The sequence below is a fragment of the Benincasa hispida genome, chromosome 4, assembly GCF_027475165.1.
Source record: "Benincasa hispida cultivar pf3 chromosome 4, pf3_genome.v1.1, whole genome shotgun sequence".
NCBI classification, from domain to species: domain Eukaryota; kingdom Viridiplantae; phylum Streptophyta; class Magnoliopsida; order Cucurbitales; family Cucurbitaceae; genus Benincasa; species Benincasa hispida.
In genome coordinates this window covers 28,642,437-28,658,456 of record NC_143481.1, presented here as the reverse complement: position 1 = coordinate 28,658,456, position 16,020 = coordinate 28,642,437, and the positions used below count along the sequence as shown (strand labels likewise).

At 32.5% G+C, this 16,020-nt stretch overlaps 1 pseudogene; it reads right to left on the bottom strand.

Moving 5' to 3' along the window:
• Positions 1–5,724: 5,724 nt before the first annotated feature.
• On the bottom strand, positions 5,725–14,983 carry LOC150036612 (uncharacterized; annotated as a pseudogene).
• Between the last annotated feature and the right edge of the window lie 1,037 nt (positions 14,984–16,020).

Below are 16,020 nucleotides of genomic sequence, written 5' to 3'. Positions count from 1 at the left end.
CGATTCCATAACCTCATATGCTCCGTGACATTTAATAGCAAAATATTTGACCGTGTGTTGTAGCATTTCTTTGTCTTGACAAATCATCCCTTTATACAACTGAGTATTGTCAATGTCCACAGAGGCTACAATTGGGTCATGTTCTCGAATGCTATCTAGTACATTCATATTCAAACAGTTGAATGTATCTAAAGGTAACTCATGTTCACGACCATCGAAATCCAACTCTTCAAATTCATCGTCCGTTTCTGTTCTAAAATCTCTGTACTAATTGTTAGCCGCCATATCTTCATTATCACATGGTGATGCAACTGACTCCAGATCAAAATCAATACATTGAGTTGGATCTTCAAACTGACTAAATGGTGCATTCAAGTTTATATCCAACCCTATCTTATTTATATTTACATACAAATGCATTAAATTCGGGAGTGACATCGCGATTGAGAACATTAAGTTCATAGCTTGTGCATTCGGAATAGGGAATGGCATAAACCTTACTGATGCTGATGGTTCTAGGTTAGGATGTGTATATATTATTTCTAACTTATTTGTACCCATATCTACACCTGACATCCCAATCATTTCAATGAATTGTTCAAATACAATTCCACAGTTCATATTTATGCTAAAATTCCCACTTGGTGGTTGGTCATAGTCAACTCCATCAATACCATTAATCATATTACCATTTGTAAACAATATAAATCCCAAACATTTGTCTGTCATTTTCTTTAAAAAAAAAAACATACAAACAATACATTACTAATTGTTCTACTAATTATCAAACTTAAACAAAATAAATCACAATAAAAATCCCAATAAGAAATATAAGAAATAAGATAACTTTTTATAACTATTTTTGAACATAATAATAAATTAAACTTTTCAAATATCATAAGAAACATATACAAAAAATCACAATAATTTTGTATTAAACTACAAATTTTAAAGTTTTTAAACTATAAACATCAACTTTTTAAACATAACAATAAGGTAAATTTTTTAAAACTATTTTTTCAAATGTAATACAAAAAAATAAGATAAAATATTATAAAAAATATATTTAAAAAACCACAATAATTTTGTATTAAACATGTTAAATTATAAACATCAACTTTTTAAACATAAAAATAAGATAAACTTTTTTAAATTATTTTTTTAAATTTAATACTAAAAAATAAAATATCATGAGAAATTAAAAAATCACAATAATGTTGTATTAAACTAAAAATATTAAGGTTTATGAACATCAACTTTTTAAACATAACAATAAATTAAACTTTTTAAAACTATTTTAAACTATATTTTCAAAGTTAATACTAAAAGAATCAAATATGATAAGAAATATATTTCAAAAAATCACAATAATTTTGTATTAAACTAAAAATATTAAAGCATAAACATCAACTTTTTAAACACAACAATAAACTATACTTAAATACAAAAAAAAAAAAAAAAAAAACAAAAACAAAAAAAACAAACAAACAAAATATTAATAGTTTCATGTTAGGATAATATATTATAAATAAGATTAACACTAATAACAAACTACTAAGATTAACACTAATAAGAGAAAAGAACTACTAACATCTATATGTAAATATTATTGATTCAACAAACTACTAAAAAAATTAACATGATAGATCTACTAAATAAAAAAAAAAAAAAAAAAAAAAAACTAGTAATAAATAAACAGTAAACTCACAAATTTAATAGTGGTTTTACTTATTCCCCCAAAGTGACAATAGTCTCTGTTTTCTTTTCTATTTCTTATCTGACAACAAAAACTATGGAAAAAAAATTATTATGAGAATATGGATCTACAACAAAAACTATATGAAAAAAAATATATATTATGAGAATATAATAATTTTGTTAACGTTACCTCTTTTTTTGTTCTTTGTTTCCCAAACAGCAATAAAAATTATAAAAAGAATATAATAGTATGAGAATAGGAACAAAATTTACAATTATTTAAAAAAATGAAATTTTGTATAGTAAATGTACAAACCTCACAATTTAATGGACGAATGTGAGAGAAGAAGAAGATTTAGAACAAAAAATGGAGTGATGAAGAAGGCAGAAAACGATGAAGAAATGAAGAAGGCAAAAGCAAACTTGTAGAAGTAAACAAAAGAAGGCAGAAGCAAAACGAAAGAAGGCAGAAGCAAACGAAAGAAGGCAAAGAGGTTGTGATGTGAGAAATGAGAAAGGAGAAGGGGTTAAAAACTTGTAGGTCGAGTTTTCCCACGGGTTTTTATCGGCATTGGGAATTAAAGACGGATGGGACGATTCACTGCAGTCCCATCCGCTGTCACGATTCACTGCCATTTGCAGTTTTATTAGGTCAAGGGTTGAACCCTCGACATGGAGAAAGTAGATCTACTTTTATTAAGGTCGAAGATTCAACCCTCAACATCTTCTTTAATTTTTTTAGGTCGAGGGTTCAACCCTCGACTTCTTCTTTAATTTTTTTAGGTTGAGGGTTCGACCCTCGACTTCTTCTTTAATTTTTCTAGGTCGATGCTTCAACCTTCAACATCTTCTTTAATTTTTTTTTACGTTGAGGGTTCAACCCTCGACATAATATTTTATACAATATCTCAACCTCGAAATATCCAAAACAACCACAAATCTCTAAATACTTTCAAAACAACTATATTTCTCTAAATACTTTTCCTAACTACCATATAAAAATAAATTTAATTTAATTTAAATTTAAAAAAAAAAAAAATCAATCTTCAGTTTTCTTTATGTTCTTTTTTTCTCTCTCAGCTCTCTTACCAATGACCCTGTCGTACCGTAAATTTTGCACCGTCATTCAAATCTTATTTTATTTTTAAATTTCAAGTTGAATATATTATATATGTTGCTTTAACAAAACAAAAAAAAAATGAATATATATTTTAAGTTAATTACTAAATTACCTTACTAGCCTCTGAGTTTGGAAAATGTGTGTTTGGCTGAATTTTTTAAATATGTACTTTTCTGTTTTTGAATTTCTAAGAATAGGTACATTTGATCTTCAAATGGGCGTTTGGGACAAGAAACTATTATTATACTCTAGGTTATTATAGTTTGGTTTTAATAGTTTGTCTTTAGGATGTAAATTATTTTAGTTTGGGTTATAATAGTATGTGTTCAGTGTAAACTATTTTAGTTTGAAAAAGAAATAATAAACAAGGTAACAAAAAAAATTTTTAAAAAATGATGAATGTAAAATAGTAAAAATAGTAACAAATAGTAAATATTATATCATATGGGGGTTAGCAAGACGTGATGATAATCTTTGCCCCAAACACCCCCTTAGTGTTTCAAGATTTACATTTTAGTTTCTAAAATTTTAATAATACATTTTAGTTTCCAAAATTATAATAATATATTTAAAGGTCATAATTTTTTATTATTATAAATAATAATAATAATTTACTTCAAGTACTTTATTGCTTTTTTTAAAATAAAAAACTTAGGAACTAAGAAGTTACATCATAACTAAATTCTATTTTTTAAAAATTTAGAGATTAAAAAGGTTTAGTTTAAAAATTGGAGGATCAAGCACACTTATTTTTCAAATTTTAGAGGTTAAAAACTAAAAAGATAATGTTTTTCTAAGCCAATTCATGAATTCAAGGCTCTCAACTAAAATATCACAAGGAGGAAAAAAAATAAAATATCACAGGGTTAAATCATCCTTCCATATGTTTTTAACTTGCAAGAAAAGGGGGAAATTTAATTTATAAGTCTAATTCAATTTGGGAGTATTTGATAAAAATACGATATTCAAAAACTAAACATAACGTGAATCTATAATTCTAATGTTGTAGTGCTTCTTCAATTTGATTTATAATTTTATAAAAACATCACTTTTATCTTTGTTGATTAAATCTTTACAATCACTAAGTATGTTTATATATTACACATAAATACTTTTACCGTTGTTGTAATTGCTAAATATTGAAAAATGATAATAGAGAGCTTGCCAATCATTCATGTATACCGATATTTTAGTTAATCCATGTTTTAAAATGATGAAACAATTTTGGGAAAATTAAAAGGATATTGTCCTTTTATAAACTATTTAGGAAAATATTGTTGTTTTCAAACTATTTGTAAAAATATTGTTTTTTTTAAAAAAATAAGTCGAGAGTTGAAAATTCGACCTAGATAAGTCGAGGGTTCAAAATTCTAGGTCGAATTTTGAACCCTCGACCTTCCTTTCACTTGTATGTCGAACTTTAAACCCTCGACCTTACCCTTCCTAACATTATTATTGAATCTGTTTAATTATCATTCCGGAGACCTTTCTCTATCAAAAGATCGTATTTCTAAATTTTCAAAATGTCCCCCTGGAATTCCTTCCAAAGTTTGTTGAATAATTTTTACGGATTCTATCATCTCGGCAGGTCTGACTAAATAACGAGCTAATGAATCTCCTTCTTTTTGCCACTGAACTTCCCAATCAAATTCGAGAGCGAGATTTTAAGCAAGAGCGAGAGCGGGATTCTGAGCAAGAGCGTGGGCGTGAGCGAGGGCGAGGGCGAGGGCGTGAGCGAGAGCGAGAGCGAGGGCGAGGGCGAGAGCGAGGGCGAGGGCGAGGGCGAGGGCGTGGTCGTGAGCGAGGGCGAGGGCGTGAGCGTGAGCGAGGGTGAGGGCGTGAGCGAGAGCGAGGGAGAGGGCGAGAGCGAGGGCGTGAGCGAGGGCGAGGGCGAGGGCGTGAGCGAGGGCGTGAGCGAGGGCGTGAGCGAGGGCGTGAGCGAGGGCGTGAGCGAGGGCGTGAGCGAGGGCGTGAGCGAGGGCGAGCGAGGGCGTGAGCGTGAGCGAGAGCGAGAGCGTGAGCGAGAGCGTGAGCGAGGGCGAGGGCGTGAGCGAAGGGCGGGCGTGAGCGTGCGCGAGGCGCGTGAGGCGCGTGAGCGTGCGCGAGGGCGAGGGCGTGAGCGTGCGCGAGGGCGAGGCGTGAGCGTGCGAGGCGTGAGCGTGGGCGAGGGCGTGAGCGTGGGCGAGGGCGTGAGCGTGGGCGAGGGCGTGAGCGAGGGCAGCGTGAGGGCATAGCGTGGGCGAGGGCGCGAGCGTGGGCGAGGGCGCGAGCGTGGGCGAGGGCGCGAGCGTGGCGCAGCGAGGGCGAGCGCGAGCGTGGCGAGGGCGAGCGTGGGCGAGGGCGCGAGCGTGGGCGAGGGCGCGGCGAGAGGAGGGCGTGGGCGAGGGCCGGGCGTGGGCGAGGGCGCGGCGTGGGCGAGGGCCGCGGGCGAGGGCGTGGGCGCGGGCGAGGGCCTGGGCGAGGGCGAGGGCGAGGGCGAGGCGTGGGCGTGGGCGAGAGCGAGGGCGTGCGCGGGGGTGGGCGAGGGCATGCGCGTGGGCGTGGGCGAGGGCGTGCACATGGGCGAGGGCGTGAGCGTGAGCGTGGGCGAGGGCGCGAGCGAGAGCGAAGGCGTGAACGTAAGCGAGAGCGAGAGCGAGATAGCGAGATTTTGATAGAGAGTGAGAATACCGTACAAATTTCCCTTTTTTTCCTTTTTAATTATTACACATTCCACCTTCTTCTTTCTAATCCTTTCTTACTTTCTTTTTTTAAAAAAAAAAATCCATTTTATAAAAACAATTTCTAAAAATATTTTATTATTTTATTTAAACTCTAAAAAGAATAAATTTAAAAAAATAATAACTCATGAAAATAAAAAAAATGTAAATTAAATATCTCATTTAAATAAAAATAAATTACAAAAATCAATATGTCCCACAAGGCGGACGTTGTCGATTTCGAGTTGGTTATCATTGTCGACTTCGAACTTAAGGTTGCTCGGTTCTTCTTGATGTTGCTCTGGTACCTCTGCAGGCGCTTCATAATATAAATATTCATTATGCTCTCCACGACCCTGACCATGTCCATGCACGTATGAAAACGAAGAACCAGCCTCTAAGTCATAATGTCCTAAACCAAATGTTGGCAACATCATCATCGGACTAACATAATTAATTTGACTCTGCATCTGCGTCATAGGGGGCAACTCTTCCACATTATGTGCAACCTCATCAAACTCATCCTCTTCCCGAACAGGTCCTCTACGTCTAGGAGCTGGTGGAGGAATAATAGGTATATCGTACATATAATGAATTTCCTCCATATAGCTTTGGTTGTCACTACATATAGCAAGAACTTGGTTCGGATCATTCGCAACCTCGCGGAGTCTACTGTTGTTCGATCTCTGTGAATTATAAAACAATTAGAAAATAATTAAAATAAATTTAAATTTAAAAAAATTAGATAATATTCATTCATTTACCAGATGACCCACAACTGCTCCCGGACAAGTGACGTAGCGCCTTGTGATATTATTATACTAATGAATATATTCTAGAGTGACATCTGTATCAAACTGTTCAAGAAAAACCCCCACCGTAATAAACCTTGCACGATAGTGCCATCGCACTACCAAATATGCAACTTTTTCGGACCAATCTCCAGTCCTTAGGTCAATATCATGTAGTACGGGTTCAGTATTACAAGACGATGGGACATCCTACTGAAAACTGAATTGTCTCATCACCCTGTCAGGAAGATGCCACTCACCAATGTGAAAACATATGAGAGGACTCATCGTCCGCCATATGTTTTAACCATTCGTACAAAATTAGGCAAAGTATGCACAATAATTTTGTACGGCTCCCAAATAACCTGAAACACAAAATATTATATTAGAGAATATTAAAGACAAATACAATAAAAATGTGAATAAAATAATCAATTAGATTTAGTGTGAATAAAATAATCAATTAGGTTGAAAAACTTCTAACCAGCCATCGTACATCACTCTAGTGCCCGGCTCACCGTCAACAGGTAACCCCAACAACACTTCTATGTCTTGTAGAGTGATAGTGCACTCTCCAACAGACATATGAAATGTATGTGTCTTGGGCCTCCATCTCTCGACCAATGTTGTGATCAAATGCCAGTCCAACTGAATAAATCTTGCCTCTCGACGTCTGCAAGATATTTCTCCAGTAGTACGATCCCGCCATACAACATATGAACGATGAATGGACTGGTCGTACAAAACATCGGGATCAACAGGTCCTGGGTTTATCTTGACACTCCAATGCATCCCTTATTTATGCTCTTCTTTTCTCGAAATAGTTCACGCATTTGAAGAATGTTATCTGAGTAAGAGCATTTATAGGCAACATTCGAGCTTCTTTGAGGACTCCATTTATGCACTCTGATAGATTTGTCGTCATTCACCCATATCTGAATCCTCCATCATGTGCTTGAGTCCATTGCTCTAAACTAATGTTGTCAAAAAAACTTAGACAACTTCGATTTATTCCTTTGATATCTTCAATTGCTTTGTTGAACTTTTGAATTTGAAACTGACACCCGGCACGATAAACATAATTTTTCAATGAATTAAATTTGTACTTTTTATTGAAGTTGCTGACGATATGTTGTAAGCAGAAACGATGGTGACATTTCGGTCCCGTCTAACCATTTGCTGGGTTGTTCACTGCTGCAATTATACCAGCATGTCGATCTGAAATTAAACACACATCTTTGTGTGTTACAATTTCTCTCAGTTGTTTCATACTTGGTGATCTCGAACAAGCCATCATACCGAACGGTACTGTTCATGTAACAAGTGGCAAGCATTCGACATTCCATGCTCGCATTTTATGGCCGTTTGCTCACATTTTAACATGAACTACGAAGATTTTATTGAGGATTACTACAAATTGTCAACTGAATGTTACTCTCCTCAATTTCAACCTGTACCGCATGAAGATTACTAGATCACACACCCTAATATGCCCATCTTACATCCTGATCCATCGTTGTTGAGAAGACCTGGTAGACCGAAAAGTTCACGTTATCACAACGAGATGGATTGGACAGAACCAACCACTCGACAACGATGTGGATTTTGTAACCAGTTAGGACATAATCGAAGGAAGTGTCCTTCATTACTAAGATGGGCTTCAGATAGTTAAGGATTGAATAATAAATAATTTTTTTTATTATATATTCATTTTATTGTATATTCAATTTTTTTTTATAATTTATTGTATATTCAATTTTTTTATAATAATCTACTGTATATTCAATGTTTTTTTTTTTTTTTGTAATCTTACGTTTTACATTATAATAATCTAATATATTCAATTTATAGTATAATAATCTAATTTATTCAATTTATTGTCTAATGATTATTCAATTATAGTATAATAATCTAATATATTCGATTTGTTGTCTAATGATTATTCAATTATAGTATAATAATCTAATATATTCAATTTGTTTTCTAATGATTATTCAATTATAGTTTAATAATCTAATATATTCAATTTGTTGTCTAATGATTATTCAATTATAGTTTAATAATCTAATATATTCAATTTATTATCTAATGATTATTCAATTATAGTATAATAATCTAATATATTCAATTATAGTCTAATAATTATTTAATTATAGTATGATTATTAGCTCTTTTTTCTCTTTTTTTATATATATTTATATGGAAAGTTCAAATAAAGTAAAGACTCTCGCTCTCTCCTAAGATCTCGCTCTCTTAGTCTCGCTCTCTCCTAAGATCTTGCTCTCTCACTCTCGCTCTCTCCTAAGATCTTGCTCTCTCACTCTCGCTCTCTCATAAGATCTCGCTCTCTTAGTATCGCTCTCTCGCTCTCGCTCTCCTAAGATCTAACTCTCGCTCTCTCCTAAGATCTCGCTCTCTCTGTTATTGTTGTTATTTTTCCATTAATGATTTCTTTCATTTCTTCTGGAACAATCACAAACACTTTTTTTATTATGGATCTACTACCAGAAACTCAATGTGTAATCTTAGCATTCAATTTGTATTCCTAAATAATCTCATTTTTCAATTATTCAACCATTTCATTTTACCAAGTTCAATGTTAGTCAGATTAGTCATCTCGCTCTCTCCAACATTCTCGCTTTGAATCTCGCTCTCTCCAACATTCTCGTTCAACATCTCGCTCTCTCCTACTATCTCGCTTTGAATCTCGCTCTCTCCTCTACTTCAGCCCACTTATCTCCTTAATCGCTTTGAAGTTTCGACATGTGTGTAACCTTCGACAACCTAATATACAAAATTTTGTTCGTAGACAAAATTAATTCAGAATTGTCTTTCATTCCAAGGCATAACTTGTATCCATGTGCTTCATATTCGCCTGGAGTTCGCTTCCAGAAATATAGCTATCCTCACCCCCTCACGTCAATCCCACAAGCCTCCATCTAATTCGAAATGATAACAAAATGCATAGGTTGTTAGAACCAGCTCGAGTACACATATATATATAGTATACCATCTCATTACTTTATTTCCTCTATGAGGGAAAAATAAAAGTAATAAACCTGCAATCTCGAGGGTGGATGTGTGTCGAAACTTCAACCTTCGACAACCTAAGTGAGATTCGCGAGATTTCCCTTGTCGAAAGTTGATGTTTCGGCCTATGTATTATTTCCAAGTTTTTCTTTGTTCGTCGAGTTCTCAACGTTCGACCTCTAGCCTCGAACACCCAAAACAACAATATTTCTCTAATAAGTTTCAAAACAACAATATTAATATTAAAGGGCCAAACAATTTTAAGCTAAATAAGTTATTATATATATATTAAGTCATGTGTAATAAGTTACTTTAAAATTTAATGTGTGAATATAATATGCATTGAATAAATTTATAATATTAGTGTTTTTATTATTTTTTTTTTTCAAAAAGAGAGTCAAACCACATATTTTGTTAACACATCTACGTGTTTGTTTATCTATATTCATTTGGACGTATTAGTATTTTTTTTATTTGAAATAGTAAAATACATTTTAACTTTACATATCGTTTAGTTAATAATGTGAGTTTACGAATTTAATTGAAATTTTATCTATATATTATAATTAAATTAAAAAAAAATTAAGGATAAGAAGAAAAAAACCGAACATTAAGGACCATAAAGCAAATATTTAGTCTTAGAAATAATAATAATAATAATTTTCAATTTTAAAATAATAATAAATAAATAAAAGCAAAAGTCGTTTTTCATGATAACGGTCAAATAACTTTTACTAGATTTTAGGATTTGAAAATATTATAACAAATTAAGTTGGAAAATGAAGGTTTTTCTTCATCCTTGATTTTCTCTTCTTTTTTTTTTTTTCTTTTTTAATTTGTGATGTTTCTTTCTTAGACTTGACTTTGCTTTAACTTTTTTTTTCCCTTTTATTTTTTGATTTTTGACATTTGGATCATATTTACTATTTCAATAGGTTCTTCAACTCCATTACATAATCACAAAATCGACAATAAGCGTAAAGTAAAAATATTTAAAATTTAATAATCTCGAACTAAACCCACGAAATTTACGAATTTTTTCTTTTATTCTATGCATTATTCAAATGAAAGAATTCAAATTTCTTAATCGACGATATATATCTTAGTTAATTGAGTTATAATTACATTGACCATTAAATTTATGACGACTTCAAATCCAACTATTAAAAAGACATAACAGAGTTCAATATCATTTTCGAAAATTATCCAAATCTGTTAGCATCTTCCATGGCTCTTACCATCATCAACTACTCCATTCAATGTTCCAAACCAATATTAGTATATTACTTGTTCCTTCAACCATTTTATTGTAATAAAAAGTGATTGATATATTCTTTAATCAATGGTCAATGTTAGAATCTTTTAAGACTTTTACTTTAGACAATCTAAGTGATGACTAATTTTCTTTTATAAAACGACTCCCACCTTTAGTGAAAAGCTTGTGGACAATGATGAATGTAAGTAATTTATTTGTTATATTACAAGTTAGGTTTCTAATTTCTTATGTTTATGTCTATATAATTTTCAAATTTTAAAATATCTTGTGAGACCTTGGATTTTAACGAATGTATGATAGGTTATTAAATTTTTAATTATGTCTAATAAGTGAATGACATATTCAAATTTTTTTAGATTTTACATATATACTAGCCACAAAGTTGAAAGATTAAGATCCTATTAGACATACAGTTCAATTTTATGTCTAATATACAAGTTTATGTATAAACATTTTAATATGTTTTAGGTTAAAGTATCGTTTTGATCCATGTTCTTCAGAAATAGATCAATTTTAGTTTCCTTTCAAATGCCCCATTTTAGTCAATGTTCTTTTAATAAATCTTAAATTTATTCAATATTGCTAGTCTATTGATGATTTTTTTTCAAAAATGATTATCTCTCAATATCTTAAAATTTGGAAACATATTCTCATATTATATTTTATTGCACAAAGATTGTTTTTATTATTTAACCAATTTGGATAAAAATTCACTTAAATAGATTGAATTAATCTTGTTATTGAAAGATAGGACATATGAATGTACATAGACCTAAAACTGAGTAAACTCCAAAATCTTGAGACCAAAATGATATTTTAGTTTAATATTTACTAGACACAAAATTGAAGATTCATAGATTTAATAGACATTTTTTAAAATTCAAGGATTAAACTTATAATTTAAATATAAATTATTGAAAAATATATCCTATCAACCCCCAAATTTTGAAGAATGGGTGTATTTGATTTATAGGTTTTCAAAATGCAACATTTTAATCTTCAAAATTTTAAGAATAAGTGTGTTGGTCTCTTGAGTTTTCAAAATTTACCTTATTAATTCTCAAATTTTTTAAAAAGAGGTCTAAAAGGTCCATTAAGTAATTTTTGTTATATTTTAAATAATTATAGGGCATCTTAAATTATAATAGTATTTTTAAGGGAAAAAAATGTCTCCTTTCTCTAAAATTATTATTTAAAAATATTTGACTAATTTATATATCATTTAATTATTTTAAAAATTAAAAAAAGGAGGGGAAAAAAAACCTTCAGTTATCCTTTAAATTCCATCCTAAAAATTCATGGACTAACAATGATTAAATACAATTATCGTGAAAGGTGGTTTTTCCAAAATAATTATGAGGGAAATTGAAGGAGTGGAGCCCATTTAAAAACCTTACACAAAAAAAATAGAAACAAAATGAGTAAAGCGTAATGGATTGACTTTTGTGGGGTTGGTTTTGTTACTTTATGAGACATTTAATTGCATCTGCCCCTAGATTTATAAACTTTGTACCACAAAAAATGCCATAATCGCTACTGGTTTCTTTGTGTATGGGTTTTTATAATCATTTTTCTATTTTTGTTCCCAAAAAAAAAAAAGAGTAAGCCAATATATTTTTCTCTCAATCAAAAACTTATAGCAAAATCAAATACATACACAATGGAAAAATGTGTAAAACGGTGATTCCTTCAACTTTCAGTTTTGAGACCAATTAAAAATTAAATTTTTAAGATTAATATTTTGTTTTTTGTTTTTTAAAAAAAATTAAGCATATAGACACTACTTCTATCATCAAAATTCTTCATTTGTTATCTATTTTGTATCAATAGTTTAAAAAAATCAAGCCAAAATTTGAAAACTAAAAAATGAACTTTTAAAAACGTGTTTTTGTTTTCAAAATTTGACTAAGAATTTAATCATTGTACTCAACGAGTATTTAAATCACTATAAGAAATGATGAGGAAATTGGCTTAATTTTTAAAAATAAAAAACAAAAAAAATGAAATTGTTACCAAACAAGGTCTAAACTTTTAAGTTTTTGTATACCTAGTTCCTAAACACTACAAGAAAAATGATCTCCCCAACACCTAAATCGGTCGTCGGGAGCTTGGTCGTCGGGAGAAAGGGTGTCTCCCAACGACGTATAATGGCCGGGAACTCCCGATGCCTATTCGTCGGGAGTTTCTCAGAACCCGAGGTCATACCCTAACCGTCGAGTGGCATCGGGAGATAGGATATGGTAAAAACCAAATCCCTTCTTCCTCATTTTTCCCATTCTTCTCATTTTGAACCTAACACGCCACCGATTCTCCCTTTCCTTATACCGATCTCTCATTTTCCCCATCCTTCTTCCCCCGCTCCGCTCCCTCTCCGCCGGCTCCCTCGCTTGCTGATCCCTCTCAATTCCCTTTGCGCTTTGCTTCTTTAAGCAGCCATCGCCGCCACTACCACAGTCCAGTCGCCGCCGCCTCCCCTCCTTCAACCGCCTCTTCCAACCGCCAATCACCGCCCGCCGGTAATCTTCTCCCTTTATTTTCTCTTATTTTGTATATTAATTGAAATCATTATTTTTAATTTATAGCATGTTATTGTGGATTGAGTTTTTTTTTATTGTGAATGTTATTGTGGATTATTTTTAATTAACATTGTTTTTTGTTTAAGCCATGGATTGTGGATGTTTCAATTTATGCAATTTTTTGGAGTATGGATGTTATTGTGGATTGTTTTTAATTAACATTGTTTTTTTTTTTTTTTTTTAAGCCATGGATTGTAGATGTTTCGATTTATGCAATTTTTATCTAAGCCATGGATTGTGGATGTTTCAATTTATGTAATTTTTTGGGTTATGGATGTTATAATTTACTTAATTTTGGACTTAGTTTAGGGGAAAAATCAATAACATTAGGGGCAAAAAAAGTCAAATCACCTATTATAAATTATTTAAAATTTTAAATACTCCGAACAAACTTGGAATTTTGTATTAAGTTAATCAAAATTCATGCTTAATAAAGACTTTGTACTTTGTCCTCTAATCCAGTTTATTGCTTTAGATTACAAGCTGGTCAGAAAAGATTTATTTTTAAGGATGAATAAAGAATAGATTAAACTAAGGAATAAGTTATCAGTAGAGTATAGAGAATGAGTATCCCAGTTTTTAGATATGGCGAAGTTTCATATTAATGATTCCGGACGAATAAGATGTCCATGCAACAATTGTATGAATTCAATTGGGGAAAAAATAGATATCGTGGAATGACATCTATTAACATGTGGAATATCTCCCTCATACTGTGAATGGGTATATCATGGAGAGTCAGTAAACTTATCTAGAAGTTTTGAAAGTCATACAAGTCATTTAATACAAAATGTTGAAGTAGATAGTATAGATAGTAAAGTTGTCGAAGAAAATGAGATGTTTAATCTTATAAACGATTTACAAGTTCCAATTGAAAATGAAAATGCAAAAGAAGAAAGGATTAAGAATGAAATGTCCTATAATGATCAAGAAAGGGATACCACAAACTTATTCGAGGATTTAATGACCGAAGCACGTAATGAATTATACCCTGGTTGTTCGCAATTTTCGTCATTGAACTTTTTAGTGAAGTCGATGCATATCAAAATTCTCAATGGCTGGAGTAACAAATCGTTTGACATGCTGCTGGAATTGCTAAAAGCAGTGTTTCCAGTTGAAACTTCTATACCTACTTCCTTTAATGAAGCCAAGTGAAAATTGCGTGATTTAGGCCTAGGTTATGAGTCTATTCATGCGTACAAATATGATTGTGTATTGTATTGGAAAGAGTTTGCAGATTTGCAACAATACCCTATTTGTGGTCAGTCTTGGTACAAAGTTAATGATGGCAAGGGTAAAAAAATACCACATAAGGTATTGCGTCATTTTCCATTGATACCGAGATTAAAACGATTGTTTGCATCAAAAGAAGGCACTTCTGACATGAGATGGCATAAAGATAAGCGAGTTGAAACAGATGATGTATTGCAACATCCAGTTAATGCAGAGGGATGGAAACATTTTGATCGTGAATTTCCTCATTTCGCTTTAGATCCCCGAAATGTTCGTTTAGGATTAGTTTTAAATGGGTTCAATCCGTTTGGAAATATGAGCACTTCTTATAGTATGTGGCCTGTGGTGATAATTCCTTATAATTTGCCCTCTTGGAAATGCATGAAGGCAACAAACTGTAGGATTATATCAATTGCAGCGGAAGAACAAGGATCATCTAAGCATTCAAATTCACTAATTTTGGCATAATATAAAGCATGTTTCTATAGAAAAATGGGTTTCAAGACATACCTCTTGAAGAACTTCTTCAAAACTCCATCTCTAGCTGCAATCTTCTCCATATCTTATTGTAGACTACCTCAAGATATTCCCCACTATTCTTTTGGTGCTCTAGATTGAGTTGTTGGACTCAAAACAAGCTTGAATCAAGAGATGAATGAGAAAAGCTCACTGTTGCAACAAGGTTGAAGAACCTTTCTTCAAACCAATTTTTCTCTCAAAAATCTTTTTATTGCATGCTCGATTTTCACTCCAATCTTCTCATTATATTGCAGATCAACATGCAAAGAGAAGAGCTGCATGTGTTGCAGCTCATGCTTGGAGAAGACAAGACCAAATGGTTGCTCCATGAATGAGCTAGTTAAGTGATAGATAATGGAAAAATCCATTTTTCTATTTAAATGTGTTTTTGTTTTCTTTTTCAATTTTATCTAAAAATCAAAATTTGATTTAATAAATCTATTTGATTTTAAAAATGAAAAAATAATAATTAATTTCATAAATTAATTAATAAATAAAACTTAATTAATTTAATATCAAATATTAAATTAATTTTAACACATATCCATCTATATATATTTAAATCATATTTAAATATATAAATTCTCTTATAATGTTTAATTCTAAAATTAAACATAATTATATCTCATATAATTATTAATTCCCTTAATTCTAATTTCAATGTTTCAAATTAATTTATCACCCTATTTTAGAGCTAGTCTGTTACGAGCTAATAGGGGGATCTCGCGGACCTATAGATCATAGGCTCCAACGATCCGAGATTAATTGGCTAAACTCATTAGACCAGATTAATCTCCATTAGTTAACTAATGGGTCATTCCACTAAAGCCCATAGTTGCACTCCCCTCACTGTAGATATATTATGTCCACGTGATTTAACCATAATCAGCAAGTCGACCCTTCACAGGTTGTTCGTAATAACGGCTGGGTCAAATATCTATTTTACTCGAGATTACGTCTTATTCCTCAAGTCTCTACTAATCCTCTAATGAATAACTGATTTGTGATCCAATCACTAAACCAAACTCTCTCAGCCCAATGAGAGGGTGGGGCCCATTGTTCAAGACCTGAATTCAGT